The sequence below is a fragment of the Paroedura picta genome, chromosome 6 (assembly GCF_049243985.1).
Source record: "Paroedura picta isolate Pp20150507F chromosome 6, Ppicta_v3.0, whole genome shotgun sequence".
Classification (NCBI taxonomy): domain Eukaryota; kingdom Metazoa; phylum Chordata; class Lepidosauria; order Squamata; family Gekkonidae; genus Paroedura; species Paroedura picta.
The window spans coordinates 77,416,481-77,432,995 of record NC_135374.1 but is presented as its reverse complement, the minus strand read 5'-3'; the positions used below and the strand labels follow the sequence as shown (position 1 = coordinate 77,432,995).

The 16,515-nt window shown below is 44.4% G+C and overlaps 1 protein-coding gene across 6 annotated transcripts in view; it reads left to right on the top strand.

Annotated features, from left to right (window-relative positions):
- The window catches only part of GLRA2 (glycine receptor alpha 2), a 146,241-nt gene that overhangs the window by 12,137 nt on the left and 117,589 nt on the right, over positions 1–16,515 (top strand). The gene's annotated exons all lie outside the window — the stretch shown is intronic.

The window sequence follows — 16,515 nt, the reverse complement described above, 5'->3', positions numbered from 1 at the left end:
AGCCATTTTCTTCAGGGGAACTGATCTTGTCTGGAGATCAGTTGTAATTCTGGTAGATCTCCAGGCCCCATTTGGAGGCCGGCAACCCTACCCACCCCTAATTTCAGGGAAGTGGTTCAGACTGTAAGGCCATTGTCCACCTGCCACTGGAGGATGAGCAAGTTGCAAGTCTCCCTGAAGAGTGAGTCTCATGTTCGGGATAGAAATAAAGGGCCTATCCTCTCCCATATCCTACTACCTGTCTCTGCAAATGCTGTGCTCTCATTGTAGCTCCCAGGCAGTTGCCTGCAAAAAAAAGAAAAAGAGATGATAAGAGCAACCATTCAGGAAAAGAGAAAGCTGGCCACAGTAGCATGGCAGCAGTTTTAACTGTCTTTTTTCTTTGCCAGTTCTGATCTCCTCCATGTGCCTCTCATTCTGTCCCCTGAGCTGCTGTGCCTCATACTGGGACAAGCAGGTAGAAAGAGAAAAGGGTGCACAGTCTTCTTGAGATGAGAGGCTTCACGAAACTGTTTGGTGGCTCACATCAAGAGCCATGGGAAGCTGGAGTGCCCTTGATTTCCCTCATGGCCACCTCACTCTCTCCCCTGCATAAAGCAGAGTAATCTTGGCCACTGTGCTGTTACCTGAGCTATAAGCCTTGGGCCAGGGAAAGAGAAAGAAGGGCAATGAAGGACCACAGGCTTCCCACTGCAGAGGTATACTGTTAGCCAGTCAACAATGGAGTCTTGGAGGCTTCCTAAGGAATGCTCACTGTCCAACCTGAGTAGGCTCCTGCAGTGAGAAACCCTTTATCGCTGTCTTCTTACTGTTGTCTCCTCACACCCAATATACAAGAGCTGGTTGAGGTTCGACAGTGTATGTATTTGGGGAAGACAGTGCTATGTGTTAATGGGTAATCTGGTTATTGAAAGGGTTATGATTATAGCTATATATTTAATATTAGTTAATATTTTAGGTGTGTATTCAGTGGGATGGTGTACAGGGTGCTCAGTTGTCATGTGGCTTTTTTGGTGGAAGATAATTGTGAATGTGGCTCTTCATGGTTGTGGAATGAGTATTACGGCTTTAAGAGACTAAGGAGCATGTAACTAGGGTTTCCAGGTTTGTCGGACTAGCTGGCAGGGAATGGGGGTGAACTTATCAGGAGCAGAAAGTAATTTGCCCACATCATCTGGAAGTGACACAAGGATATTGGAGGTAATGCTTTGTGGGCAAGTTTTCTATTGTAGCCTTCTACCATAGGTTTTGCCCCCAAACTAGAGTGTCACTCCCCCCCCATCACCAAAGTGCACATCATGTTTATTTTTGGCTTCTTGCCTGTTTTTTATTTTTTTGGAGGGGGGGCAATTCTTTCTGATTTCTGATAGCCTTGAAGTAAGGGGTAGGGGCTCCAAACCTGGGAACTGGCAGCCTAATGTGTAACTCTGCTTAGGAAGTATACATACGGGCAACCAAGATGGTTAGGGAATTGGAGCTCCTTCCCTATGAGGATAGGATAAAGAGTCTGGAACTTCTCAGTTTAGAGAAGAGATGAATACAGGGTACATGATAGAGGACTATAAAATTGTGAATGTGGTAGAGTTGACAAAGAGTGTATTTCCTCCATCTTCCAAAAGATTGAGGGAATCCAATGAAGCTAATGGGTGGCAGGCTCAGGACAGAGAAAAGGATTACTTTACACAGAGAGGGATGAAAATGTGAAATTCACTGCCAGAGTATGTAGGGGTGGCCACAGGAAGAAACAGCTTTAAAGGGGGATTACATGGAATCCTGGAGGATAAGTCTTTCAGTGACTACTAACCATGGTGACTAAGGCCGTTTTTGTACAAACACTTTACTGCAAATTTTCCCAGCAGTCAAGCCTTTAAGCTTGACTTTGAATTCAGAACCTGCCTTTATGCAGCATTCTTTTTTCTTCAGTGTATTTATTCTGGAGTTGCAACCCAAAAACACAGGTATCTTAAATTGTATTGGAATATCACTTGTGACATGTGGGGGCAGCATCCAAAGTTTTTACCCCTGTTCTGGGGGATGGGGAGGGAGAATCCCGATATGCCCCTTTTCCTTCAGCTCCAGAGCAGTAGGCAGCTGACACACTAAGTCTTCCTCAAAGAGCCTAGTTGAGCCTGTGGGAGAGCTCCCTTTGCAGGATTGGCTCCTTCTTGGGAGTCTGCAGGGAGAGCCTCCCCTCATAGGATCAGCCCCTTTTTGGACTCTGTTATCCAGTCCCAGCTGGGCTGCCCAGCTGAGCCTGCAGGGAGAGATCCCACTGCAGGATTGGCACATTTTTGAGTGCTGTTATGCAGTCCAGTTTGAAGCATCCTGCCCAGCAGAGCCTTTGAGAACAGCTTTCCTCAAAGGATTGGTCCCTTTTGGGGCTATATTTAAACTAAGCCCAACACAAACTGTAAGGAGAGTTGTCCCTACAGGATTGGTTCCTTTGAGGGCTTTTTAAAAACAGCAGTCCAAGTTTAGTGTTTAAATCATAAATTGCTGAACTCATACCGCATGTTTTTTAAAAACAAAACTTTATATTCTGGAACAAAGAAGCACAGAGGAAGGGGGGATGTAGGATATTGGGAGGAAGGACCTCAGTGTGGGTTTTCTACAAGTGGCCTCTGAAGGGTGGAAAGGTGTGTGTGCCTGGAAATCTGAGGGAATCTTTATTCTTTTGAATCACCTTAGGCTTGGGAATGAAGAAAGGGGGGAAACTGCCACACAAATACTCTCAGAAAGCCTGGATAAACAGTGATGGGAAAGCAAACTTGAGCACTCAAGGGAAGAAAATGAATGCAGAAGGGAAGATAAAACCCAACAGAACGTATGCAGTGAAATTAAGGGGAAATACAGAACACGAAATAATAGCTGAAGGATACGCACAGTGAAAATGCAGGAGAACACCAATGCATAAAAGGCCTTAGAAAAAACTCCACGTTCAGAGGTACTAAACGTCTGAATCCCAGAGTCAACATCAATGGAAATTCTTGGTCTCTATTCCCTATTGTTGACACTCCAGAGGAACTGTTTGGCCACTGTGCAAGGGCTCAGTAGGGCTCTTACGTTCTTGTTACTCATTTGGTGGTGAATTATACTTGAATGCAGATGGAAAATCACACGTTTGAATTTCCTCTTCACTACCCCCCCCCCCCCAATTCTGCATGTATGAAAACTAGCAGAAGATGTCTAGGCTGGAATATTTTCCTGTGACACTACCCAGTAGCTTTTTTTTAAATTCAAACATGAAGACTTCTACCAGCATGCTGAATCAGTACAGCCTCAGGAGAATTGTTAACATAATATGTATGAATGTATTGTTCAACCCTTGTACTGCAATTATGCATGATTATATTTCTATGTAAACAGCACTTTCTTTTCTTTGTGTAACCATTGATACCCTCCAGGCCTTTTGGATAAATGAGGCTGAACTATATATAGGTTCTTCACTGCCAGAAAATGTAGTGACAGAGCTGTTATTTCATGTTCTAGAATGACAATGTGCCCCAAGTTGCTCCTTCTGATGCAAAAGGGCATGTGAAAGTTACAATGAGCTCTGTATTAGCAGGCAGCAATTTGGCTATGAAAGTACTGCAGTTATGAAGAAATCATGACTGATTATAATTCATCTCTGGGTGTAATGTCATTTCATGCTGAGTCAATGGGCTTAAATCTGGATAATAAACACACTGGGCTAGGTCACTTATTTATAATATACCCTGACAACAGTTTCAGATAATGGCTTTCGTGTTTTGTCTTTCTGGCACTGGGAGTCATATTTTTTGCTATGTTAAAGCCTATTACTTAGTAATTTGCCAGTTGCTCAAGGAAAAAGTACTGAGCCTCTTGTGGCGCAGAGTGGAAAGGCAGCTGTCTGAAAGCTTTGCCCATGAGGCTGGGAGTTCAATCCCAGCAGCCGGCTCAAGGTTGACTCAGCCTTCCATCCTTCCGAGGTCGGTAAAATGAGTACCCAGCTTGCTGGGGGGTAAACGGTAATGACTGGGGAAAGCACTGGCAAACCACCCCGTATTGAGTCTGCCATGAAAACGCTGGAGGGCGTCACCCCAAGGGTCAGACATGACTCGGTGCTTGCACAGGGGATACCTTTACCTTTACCTTTACAAGGAAAAAGTATCATAAAATCATATGAGAAAGAAAAAATACAGCGTTACATGGAAAGTCAATAACATGGAAAAACAGTTCTTTTCCACCATGTATATACGAGCAGTGATGTCTCCCTACCAGGAACGTAATGATCAACAAGCTAATGGGAGAAAAATTCCATCCCCATTTTTGAGGAGAAAAGGAATCTCACAGTTGGGCTCCATATGGATCGTCCTTCATATTTAATGTTACCATTATGGCACATGAATTGGAACACTCAAAATGTTTTTTATCAGGCTTTACTTTCTAAGGCTATCAAAGAAACATAGCATAAATATTGGCAGCGTCTACTTGGAATTTCTTCTGTGCACAGCACAGAGATATCCAAGCTTAGGTATCAATTGGTAAATCTTGTTGTCTGATTCATGTTACCATGGCAGCATGAAAAAATGCTCCCCTTGGTCTATCTTTACCTTACCAAAGAGAAAACTGTATCTAGCAAAATCACCTCAAGTCACATTATTACTTCCAATACCAGCTATATTTGACCACTAATACAAGTAAGGCTGATTATACATCATACATACTTCCATGTTCCATTCCACCAGATCATGCTTAAAACAGCTGAGGCTAAGGTACCTGAAGAACTGCCTTTTCAGTTACTGCCTGGTTAGCAAACAGATGTGGAGCTTTTTCTTTGGTGGCAATTCACTGGTGGAATGCGTTCTCATAGATCCCACACTGAGAACTGTCATAAAGACAGCATAGAGTGAGTTTCAGAAGTCCAGTTTAGAGGTGACAGTCACATAGATCACTATAGCAAGGCAGTCCAGGGGCAGGTAGGGTACTAGTAGCCTTGCTTGGTGAAGATGGGGGAAATGCCATGTGCTGTGACCTGTGCCTCCATCGTAAGGGAGGCATCCAGGATCACCCCCAAATTCCTTGCCATGGGCAAGAAGTTAAGCTGTGCCCCTGCGCAATTCCTGTCCTGCCCCTTTCCTGCTTGGCCCCAGGACCTTCATCTTGGAGGGGTTCAGTTTCAGATGGCTCTGCTCTAACCATCTAGCCACCGATTCCAAACATCTGGCAAATGTATCTGGGAGGAGTCCGGGTGGCCATCTATGAGGAGATAGAGCTGGGTGTCATCTGCATAACATACTAGCTGTCCTAGAGGGTGCATGGAGATGTTAAATAACATGGGGGATAGTACCACACCCTATGGTACCCCGCAAGGGAATCTATAAGGGTACAATAACATCTCCCCCACTGCCACTCTCTGTGTCAGGTCCTGGAAAATGGAACGCAGCCATTGAAGGGATGCTCCCCAAATCCTGCCCCCAGCAAGGGGGCTGTTGTAGTCAACTGAATCAACTGTGGCCGACAGATTAAGTAACACAAATACTGCTGACCTGCCCCAATCCAGCTGGTGCCAGAGGTCACCCAACAAGGCAACCAATACCATCTCCACTCTATGGCCAGGATGGAAGTTTCCTCCAAGTAAGCCAGGAGCTGGCCCACCATGATCCTTTCAACTACCTTATCCAGAAACGCAAGATGCAAGACTGGGCAGTAGCTGGCTGGGTCTCGTGGGTCCAGCAATGTTTTTTTCAGCAAGGTACAAACTACTGTCTCCTTCAGAGCCTCCGGGGACTCCCCTCTAGCCAGGGATAGGTTGACTATCTCCCCCAGATCTGCTGGTCACTCATTCTGAGTAACCAGGAAGGGCTGGAATCAAGGGGGCAACTAGTTGCCCTTTCTGACTCCAGCATCTTGTCTACTTTGGATCCTAAGAGCCACCTGAAGCTATCAAACGTATCCCCCCACAGCAGCCAATGGGCCTCTAGTTCCCTTCCTGTATTAAGAATGGTGGGAAGGTCTCTGCAAAGTGACAAGACTGCCTTCAAAAAAAGTTCACTAATGCCTCACAGCCAAGAGCCAATTGAGTACTATTTTGGCACCCTTCCTCCTGGGTAGTCAATGACTGAGCTACCCTAAACAATTGGGCTGGGTGCGAGCTCGCAGATGCAATAGGGCAGCTAAACTTGAGTTTTATGCTGCCTCTAAGTACCATTTCATACACCCTCATAAGCATGCGATGAGATGCTCTTGCAGCTTCGTTGTGAGATTTCTGCCACTTTCACTCTAGCCATCTCACTTCCCTCTTTCTCTCCCTTAGCTCCTCCAGGAGGAGCCAGTTTGGGACAAGGATGGAGAGAGCACTTGGGAGTGATCTTGTCAATAGCAGCCATCAGATGGGACTGCCAGTCCTCCACTAATGTTGCCAGAGAATCACAGAGGCATCAGATCCCACAGAGCATTCAAAAATCCAATCAGATCCATAAGTCTCCATGGGTGGGCTAAAATATGTCCACTGCCCAAACTGTGAGGGAGTGGTGTCCTGAGCCAGGCCTTCAGGGCATAGTGGTCAGACTGTGGGATGGGGTCAACTGTCATCCGATCCACCTCTATCCCAGCACCAAAGACCAGATCGAGTGTGTAGCTGGACTGATGGGTTGGACCAGTAACCAACTCGGTGAACCCTACTGCAGCCATGCTCGATACGAGATCCAAGCCAAACACAGAGGCAGGTAAATCAGTGTGGACATTGCAATATGTAAAGAGGTGCAATACACAAGGATTCTTAAAAGAACAAAATAACTTTATTATGAAGAGAAACTTTGTATAGAAAGAGGAGAGACAGCCCTATCTAACTGTTCTGTTCTCTTCATGTCTGTTGTGGAGGCAAGTAAGGCAGAGGTGTGCTCAGAGGAGCAGGAAGACTCTAAATAAGCCAGTCAGGGCGCAGGAAGATACTATTTGAAAAATATCAGGAAGTTCCTATTCTATGCTAAATGCACATCTCCTTTTATGCCCTCTGTAGGCTGTTCTTCATGTCCCTTTGAAACATGCACATTACAGATCTTGCATAGTGCAACAAGCTGCTGGGGGGAGGTATAAATGAAGTAAATACCAATAAAATGTATTTTCTCTGCCTGAAGGAATCTCAAAGTGGCTTACAATCACCTTCCCTTTCCTCTCCCCACAACAGACACCCTGTGGGGTGGGTGATGCTGAGAGAGCCCTGATATCACTGCCTGGTCAGAACAGCTTTATCAGTGCCATGGCGAGCCCAAGGTCACCCAGCTGGCTGCATGTGGGGGAGTGCAGAAGCAAACCTGGCATGCCAGATTAGAAGTCTGCACTATACCAAACAGACACTGTTAGTGTTTACCATCTTTTGAAAAAGTTTAAACTATTTCAAACTCATTTAGTGTCTGAATGTTCCCTTGCTGTACCTTTTGAGTTATGGAGCACTTATGCTGCCTTTTAAAAAAGTAAACACTGTACTCCTAACTGCACTTGCATCCTTTGTAGTCCATCAAAGTCAGTAAGATTACAAGAGGTTACCTGCATTGAAAAATGGTGAGCACCAGCAAGACCAACCCACTCTGCTGTCATGCCCTGTTATATTCTGCCTCTTTTTATTTTCTCCCCGCCACGCACACACTTTAAATTTACTTGTTCCTTAAAGGTGTGGCTCACCATTTCGGGAGCAAACATGCATCTTGAATTTTCCCCCTGTGTGGCAGAACAGACTATTTACTACATCAAGGTTATCCTTGACATTTATGCATGAGGCAGAACATTGTGGTCTTGATGAACACTGGTATAGCTCAGAGGATAAAATGTAATCTGGAGAAGCCCTGTCCAAAAATGTTTGTTCTGGGTGATATAGATTTTTAAAAAGTATTTTATATATACAGAAAGCTCCCCCAAGAGTAAAAGGTACATATTGTCTTTGTCTGATTGTTCTTGAAACTAGAATTCAAATTTGAGTTGCCAAGAGAGTTCAATGCTGGCAGAAACCATATAGATCCATCGGAGTATCAGCAGTGATTTTTTTCATCTGAAGAGAATGTCAGGCTGACCCAGTAGGAGTTTGTACTGTCAATAAGACAGCAGGAGGAATTGCAAAACAGTGCAAGACAAAAAAAAAGTCAGTGTGCTTCTCACTGAAATCACTCAACCTTGTGAACCTTGCGTGCACCTGAGAACAAAATTTGATCTAATAATCTGTATGGCTATATTCATCTGACTTTATTTTCTTGTGCCAACTGAACATAATATAAATAAATAAAATATAAAAATTTGGCCAATTTGGACACATTTCCATCCTTTATAGGTGACATTTAGTTTCAAATGTGCTAGATCTGAAGCACAATCCAGCTAGAGTGAATAACTCATTTCCAATTTATTTAAATGGGAGAGACTTGTGTTCAAATAACTGGGATCTAAGGCTCTTTAAATGGCCTGTATTTAAATGGACTTAGTTGCAGATACTTTTCTGCAAAACACTGGCTTGCATTTACCTCTTATATATATACAGGCAGCCTTACAGGTAGTGATAGTTCTTGAGAGCACTTATACTGTGGCCTCATGTGCACATACAACAAAGTGATGTGATAGTATCTGTAATGGAAGCATATGTGGCTAACTTTTAAGTGAGCCCCCAAGAACAAGCTTTCTGCTTCCCTCCCCCCCGCAATGTTTGTCCAGGAGGGATGTCACTTGGGTTGTGTTTGGTGCTGTAGTTGTAGTCTCTTGCTGTGTGTAAGAGTCCTTTGCTCTGGTCACATGACAACTCTGTGTCTCGATGACGTGTGTCTTACAAGGTAGATTTGCTGCTCCTTTTGCATCTATTTAATGCGGTGGCATGCCCACTGATAACCTACATCACCTACAAGATGCATTGGAAGGTTCCAATAATCTCAAGCCAGGTGTGCTACATCAGCAAGGGGGTCCATACACTTTATGCTCCACCTCTCTATTAAGCAGAAGGCCTGCAGTTCCCTGGTATTACAGAATTGCTACACTGAGTGCAAGAATAGTATAGATTGTGTGAAGTGCCATCAATTTATGGCAACCTGATGAATTCACGACCTCTGAAAATGTCTGTTTTTGCAGAGTCTTGGTTAGGTCTTGCAAATGGAGAGCCACAGCTTCCTTGATGGAGTCGATTCACCTTATGTGGCATCTTCCTCTTTTCCGGCTGCTGGCAACTTTTCCAAGTACAATCTTTTCTGGCAACTCACATGCATTTTACTTCAAGTTTCCCAAGCAGTAGGCCCTTAAGCTTGACTTTGGATTCTGTGTCTGCTTTAAGCAACAGTCTTTTCCCTCTGGTGTGTTTATTCTGCAGCTACAATTTTAAAAATGCAATTTTCAAAATCACTAGGGTGAAGTCCAGTGCTTTAGAAAACCCACAGATTAGGTAGTTATTCTCTTGTAGCTGTACTGTAGTGTCCAGCAAGTGCCTTCCATTTAAATCCTCAAGGTTCAGGGTTTGTGATGCATTTTAGCATTGCTTTATTGAATGAAAGGGAACAGAAAGGAATGTTGGCAAAGGGGGGAAACTGACAAAACTTTTTTGGGGGAAATTGACAAGCAGCTGCAAAGCTCATTCTTCCATATTGCTGAGCACCAGGGGTTTCTCTGATGTCTTTGCTGGACACTGGGGAAAATGGGAAAGAGTCACTGGGGGAACATATGCTTTGTTTGCTGGCAAAGTGTGCATGTGCATGTACTCCTGTGCAAAGTCAGATGCAAGTCCACCATGATTTACACAGGGCTGCAATTTCTATGGGGGAGGAATCCTCTGCAAAAACTCTGGAGATATTTTTTTAGTCTTGTGCCACTAAATTGGAAAAATTGTATTTTGCTGATGCCCTTGCAGAGCTGCACAGGAATGCTAATTTCCTGCCCTTCTTTACAAATCTTCAGGGTTTTCTCTAATTGGTAGAGCCAGTTTGGTGTAGTGGTTAAGAACAGTGGGCTCTAATCTGAAGAGCCTGATTTGACTCCCCACTCCTCTACATGCTGGGTGACCTTGAGTTCATCAGAGTCCTGTTAGAGCTGTTCTCACAGAGCAGTTCTGTCAGAGCTGTTTCAGTCACACCTGCCTCACAGATTGTCTGTTGTGGGGAGAGGAAGGGAAGGAGTGTTAGCCACTTTGACACTCCTTCAGGTAATGAAAAGGGGGGATATTAAAACCAACTCTTCTTCTTCAGCTAGTCTCAAAGAAGGCTAAAATATTCTGAGGTAATAGAATGGACTGTACCACTCCAGAGTGCAGGGGAATACCATTTAGGAATGCCCCACACATGCTATAGTAGCTCTGTGTGGAGTCTGGCAGCAGAGCAATGTGGACTGACACTTGCGTTTGCCAGTTTGCAAGCGTGGACTGGAGTTCTCTTGGAATTGCAACAGATCTCCAGGCTACAGAGATCAGTTCCCGTGGAATAATGTGCTCTTGGGAAGGTAGTTTCTATGGCATCACATCCCCGCCAAACTCCCTCCCCCTGGTTTTACCATTTCAAGATCCCTCCATCGTAGTTCCGTGCTGAGCATGCTGTTAATGCTGCACTATTCTGCGCTACAATTGGTAGCATTAAGAAAAACAGTACAAATATAAACAGTAATTCAAGTATTAACAAGACATGGCAACAGATAAGCTACTGGTTGCAGAGTGGTTCATTAAATGATGAGGTCTGTATGCACAAAGCCCTCCAGCTTCTTCCTTGCCTTTGTCCACCCCTCTCTGTCAGTGGTTGTTGGGGCTATACACACACATTCAGAAAATAAAGCAGTGGAGAAAGGGTTTGTTATACCTGGCAATGGAGATGAGATTCCTTGACTGGCATGCAATTGCTTTTTTATTAGGGCTTATATTGGGCTTGAGAATGGAACACAGACGTGTATCAGAAAAAGAAAGAAAGGAAAAAAGCCTTTTCTACATTATTATAAAACAAGTGGATGAGTTCATAAACGAGCATGAGACCAGTGTCTCTGGAAAGAGCTCCCACCCATTGCGCCTTCACTGTCAGTTTGTGGATCTAAAACCTTCCCCTGCCTATAAGTGCCCCTTATGAGAAAGGCAAAGAAATCTATTTCTAGGCATTCATAGGCCAGTCAAGTCCAATTCCCAAATGGAAGGCTTGAATGTTTCCAACTGCTGTGCCCCCAAATGGAGTAATGAAGATTGATTTAGTCAATTGAAATATCTGGCAATGATGTGATACTGATTAATAAGAGGGGAAAGACAGGGGGGGGGGGAACCTGGCAGGGCGCATGTCATATGCTGGACTTGAAACAGGCACAATGAATTACATATGAGTTTTTTAATTGGATGAGTAGCGATTTAAGCCAGCTAAAGGCATGCGTTCTCCACAATAGGGCTGTGTAGGAGGGGCAGGTGCTGGGAATACTGTCTCTAGCTCCAGGTCTCTTCAGATATGGGAAGAACTTGAAATCTAATGCTTTTAGCGGCAGTCTTTGAATCCCCATCGGACCCCTGTCCCAGCTGCCATGCATGGTTCTGCCAATTCCTGCCCCCTCAAGGTAGAGAACTCCAGCCTCCAGGGGGAGGCCTCCTGGAATTACAACTGGTTTCCAGACTACAAGAATTGCTTATCTCTCTGTTCACATATTATTTTCCTGGAGGAAATAGCTGCTTTGGAAGGCAAATAGCATGACGGTTTACCCTACCCAGTTCCCTCCCCTCTCAAAACCCAACTCCTCCAGGTTCTACCCTCAAATCTCCCAGAATGTCTGAATCCAGGGTTGTCAACCCTACACTTCTCCATTGTACCTTTGGTACCAGAGAGTTGCTGTGTTTCCATTGTCTTTTCAGTGCCACCATGCTAAACACATGAGAATTAATTGAAGCAATTGTAGGTTGGGCTACATGTTACCTTACTGAGATGATGATGAGAACAGAAAGCCAGCTTGGTGAAGTGGTTAAGAGCCCCAGCTTCTAATCTGATGAACCAGGTGTGATCGCCTGCTCCTTTACAGCCAGCTAGGTGACCTTGGGCTAGTCACAGTCCTGATAGTGCTGTTCTCACACAGCAATCCTCTCTCAGCCCCGCCTAGCTCACCAGGTGCCTGTTGTGGGGAGAGGAAGGGATGGCAAGCCGCTTTGAAACTCCTTCTGGTAGTTTCCTTCTCCTTTAAGAAAAAGAAGAGTTGGTTTTCATACCTCGCTTGTCACTACCCTAAGGAGCGCCAAACTGGCTTACCAATGCCTTTCCCTTCCTCTCTCCACAACAGACACCCTGGTAGATAGATGGGGCTGAGAGAGCTTTGAGAGAACTGTGACTGGCCCAAGGTCACCCAGCTGGCTGCACGTGGAGGTGGAGCGGGGAATCAAATCTGCTTTTCCAGATTAGGGGCTGCTGCTCTTAACCACTACATCACTTTGACTCTCAGCTGATCTCAGAATATTCAAAGGCCAACAGACTGGAGCTGTATATTATCAGACACAGCTGATATCTGGTGAAGGATGAATTCTGGAAAAAGTAGCATGACAGAGACATCAGAGACATCAGTTTTCATTCTACTGTCATTTCTGGCTAAAGAGATTACTGGCTAAACTGATACAGAGGGATAATAATGGATGGGTGCATGCTACAAGGTCTGTATCTTAGCTGTTCTTTTAAAAACAAACCAACTAAAAAAGGACCACCAACCTCACTGGCTTCCAGGAAATCCCACATTCTTTCCATTTAGATCTATGCTGAAAGGGAGGGGTATGCATCTTGATGATGCTGGAAATGTATAAGCATTATTTTGGGTGGACTGCAGTGAAGCGTTCAAAAGCATTCCGACATATTTTGTGAGGACAGCTGTTGATTCGATTAGCTGGGATCACTATCGTATGAATGAGGCCAGAAGCGTTGTGCTAGACCTCTCAATCAATTTTGTTTGCCAGCAAAGCTTTATTTCAGATTTCTGGAATTCTAGTCGTGTTTCATGGTCTGTTAGGTGTCTCATCCTGTTGATTGTAGGCACTTTGTAATCTGCCTGGAGTCTCAGCGGGAAAGGCTGAGTATCACTGTAGTAAGTAACATGGAATGAATCAGGGACCCTGTGACCTAGTCAAGTCTTAGTGGCTGCTGAAGCCCATGACATCACCCCCTTCACAATTGGCCAGGGTCACACAGAAAGGTGCATTAATGTTTCCTCCAGCCTCACTTTAAAAGGCCCTGTGTTTTTCATGTAGTTTATCATTTTACAAGTGCGACCATCTCCTTTTCAGCATTGCTCCAGCATTGAGGAGCAGCATTGTGCCATTTGTTTATAGGAGGACTTCTGTTTTTAGCAATGAGTTTGACACTTGGCTGTGTGCAGATATTTTTTCTTTCATTAGGACTCCCGAGCAGTTCTCTTTTTCACCCTCATGCTCCTTTTAAATCCAACCAGGAGCCATGCTACTGTCACCCAGTGCTTCTAAGAGTACGCTGCTGCCATTTGCCGTGTTTTGACCTCCTTGCATGTCGACTGAAAGATGACTGTGATCATAAGAATAGGAGATGAAACATTTCTGTTTGTCCCTCGTGTTGTTATGACACTGTCTGATCTACCTGGGAGGTTTGCCCTGAAAGGATTCTCGCAGGAGCAATGGCAGGCCATATTGCAGAGAACTCAACAGATCTGAAGCTCCTCTTCTGACTTCAGATCTTGTCCCAGTATTTGGAAGGTCAGTCCCTAGAAAAAAATAGTTCCTTTTGATTTCAGTCCTATCCTAGAACTGCCCATACAGGTTGTAAAAAAAAAAATCAAATAAAAATGGTGTCCTTTTATGCATAATAAACTCCAGGCAGGAGCTGAGAGTGACTTCCCCAAGAACACCCAGTAAATTCATGAATAAGCAGAGATTCCCTGTAAATGAAGACCTTTGAGCCAGTGTACCATAGTAGTTTGGAATAGTGTTCTCCTTTTCTTATGTGTGTCATCTTTCTCAATTGGCAAATAAAGGGTTGCCAGCTCTCTTTAACAGTTGTAAGGCTCATCCCCCTTACACATGCTTTTTATTTGCATCTTCTGTTACTACTGTTATTCCAGGATTTGCTAGCTCTATTCTTTTCCTACTAGTTATTAAGTTTTGAAATAAGGGATTTGTGGGCAACATATTCCAGAATTAATAAGTGTGTGGGGAAAGTCATCATGCCCACAAAGAGGAATTATACAGTCTCCTTGTTATATTAAGCTCATTTAACACTGTTAGTGTGTGAGAATGGTGTTGTCTCTGCTTAAGCCCCAATTATGCAATTACATTGCTCAATAAATTCTAATTCAGAAGTGATTGATCTTCGAGGTGCCAGGAAAGTAATCTTTAAGGTGTCGCAGGAAGTGGAGGAACTGTAGCACTATGGATCTATGATACCATTTCATGAATTAATAGATTTGATATACTGAATGTTAAAGGAACTGTAAAGAAAAGAAAATTACTCAGTAAAGAAAATCCAAGGGAGCCAAATTATTTGCCAGACAAGTCATGCCAAGACTGGACACAATGTAATTTGAATGTTCTGCTTTACTCCAGGAGTTTCTTCCTGCCAGTGTGGGGAAAACTCCACGCAACCAAGCTACAGTGTTCTATGTTACTGCCAGAAGAAGTATGTTACTGCTGTGCTGACTAACCTGTCACATTTTTTCTGCCTCGGGGGACACATGGCAAAGGAGGACTTGCTGCGTGGACTGAGAGCGCCCGACCACAACAGCAGTGGGAGAAGTGGGAGAATGGCATTCAAAGTTGCGTGAGGAGAGGGGTGGGGGCCGAAGCACTCACCTACTTAGTTGGTCCATTGAGGCCAAACCCCACCTTCCACCCTTGTTTGGATTAATGTTAATGTTTCATTTAAAGTAAGGCTATATTATTGACTGTTACATATTGTCACAGCAAGCGAAAGTAAGCATGGGGAGCATGGATTTTTGGGGACAGCCAAGCTTGCACATTGGCCTCCCCAAGGTGTGGGTGCCCCCATACAAGACTGTGTGAATGTGAGTCAGGAGGCACTCTCCTCAAGGGTGAGAGGGCCCTAAGGTGGCTCACATTTCTGGGGGTAAGGAATCCAACAGAGGCTGACGCCCAGTAGGATCCACCAATAACGTCCTCCCCAAACAGCAAGTGTTCCATGGCCCTGTGTGCCTGGCAGGCTCACAGGGGGAACTAGGGCAGGGGCTTGCTATTGGTAATGCCTTTGCAGTTGGATGGCCACAAAGGGAGGCAGTGTTCTACTCCCCATGCTAGTCCACGCTCAGTTATGAATAAATCTGTGGCCATATTCTTGCCAAATATGTTGTGTCTGAGTCCTCAGTATGGTACGATTAATGTCCCCCTGTGGAAGCAATAGAAAACCACAATGGGTGGGAGTTCTTTGCTACTTTCCCCACATGATAAAACCAATGTGTTGGATCCACCCTAAGTTTTCTACTCACACAAGGTATTTTTGTCAGCGGAATAACATCTTTCTGCCTCCCCTCCCCTCCCCACTTCTGACTGCTGCCCAATGATCCCCACAAAACGCTGCTCTTGACAGGGGGGCCCTTTGGAATAACATGAGATGAAAAGCAGTGAATGAACTCCTGATAGAAGTGAAATACTGGGCCCTAAGGGTTATTTAAAAGTGGGGTTGTATCATCACCCCTGTGATCAAGAGGCTGATTTTGAGATGGAGAAAGAAATAAAGGAGGGGACTAAATCAGATAATGTTCTGATGTTTGGAGACTTCAACTAACCTCACATTGACTAAAAGCATCAAGACAAGCTGGAAAAACCTTTAAAATATATATGGAGCAGGAAATCAGCCAGAGATGTGGCTGGGCTTTTGGATGACCAAGGAATGAAAGGATTGCAGAGGATGGAAACACAGATGATTAGTGTTGGAGCAGCTTCCCTATGAGGAAAGGCTGAAGAGTTTGGGACTTTGCAGTTAAGAAAAGATTTGATGGGGTGGGGGGGGGCATAATAGAGGTTTAAAAACTATGCACCATGTGAAGAGAGTTGACTGAGTACTATTTCTCCCTCTTCCAAAATACTATAATCTAAAGGCATCTAATGAAGCTAATGGACAGATTCAGGATGGACAAAAGAAAATAGTGGATGATTGAAATGTGGAATTTGCTACCAGAACATGTAGAGATGGCCTCAGGCATAGACAGTTTTAAAAGGGGAATCACGGGGGTAGGCCTATAGGTGACAACTAGCTATGATGACTAAAGAGAAACCTTACATCCACTGGTCATAAACCACTGGAGGCCAGATCAGGACAAGATCTCTGCCTTGATGCTCTGTTGTTGGCCACTGTATGAGGCAGGGCTTTTCTTATATTGTTATCCAGCAGGAAGGGGGAATTGGCAGAAATTCCCCTACCACTTCTGTTAGTGGATCCAACCCAATGTTTCACCTCATTAAACTATATTAGTGATGTAGAGCAGGACATCAGGATGTAGGATCTTTTCTAAATTAGACCATTTGGAGCAATCTGTTGGGGATTCTTATTATGTTGCAATGCTTCTGCTAGTATCATCTTGTCTATAAAATGGAGGCAGTTCCATGGTAACAACCACCAA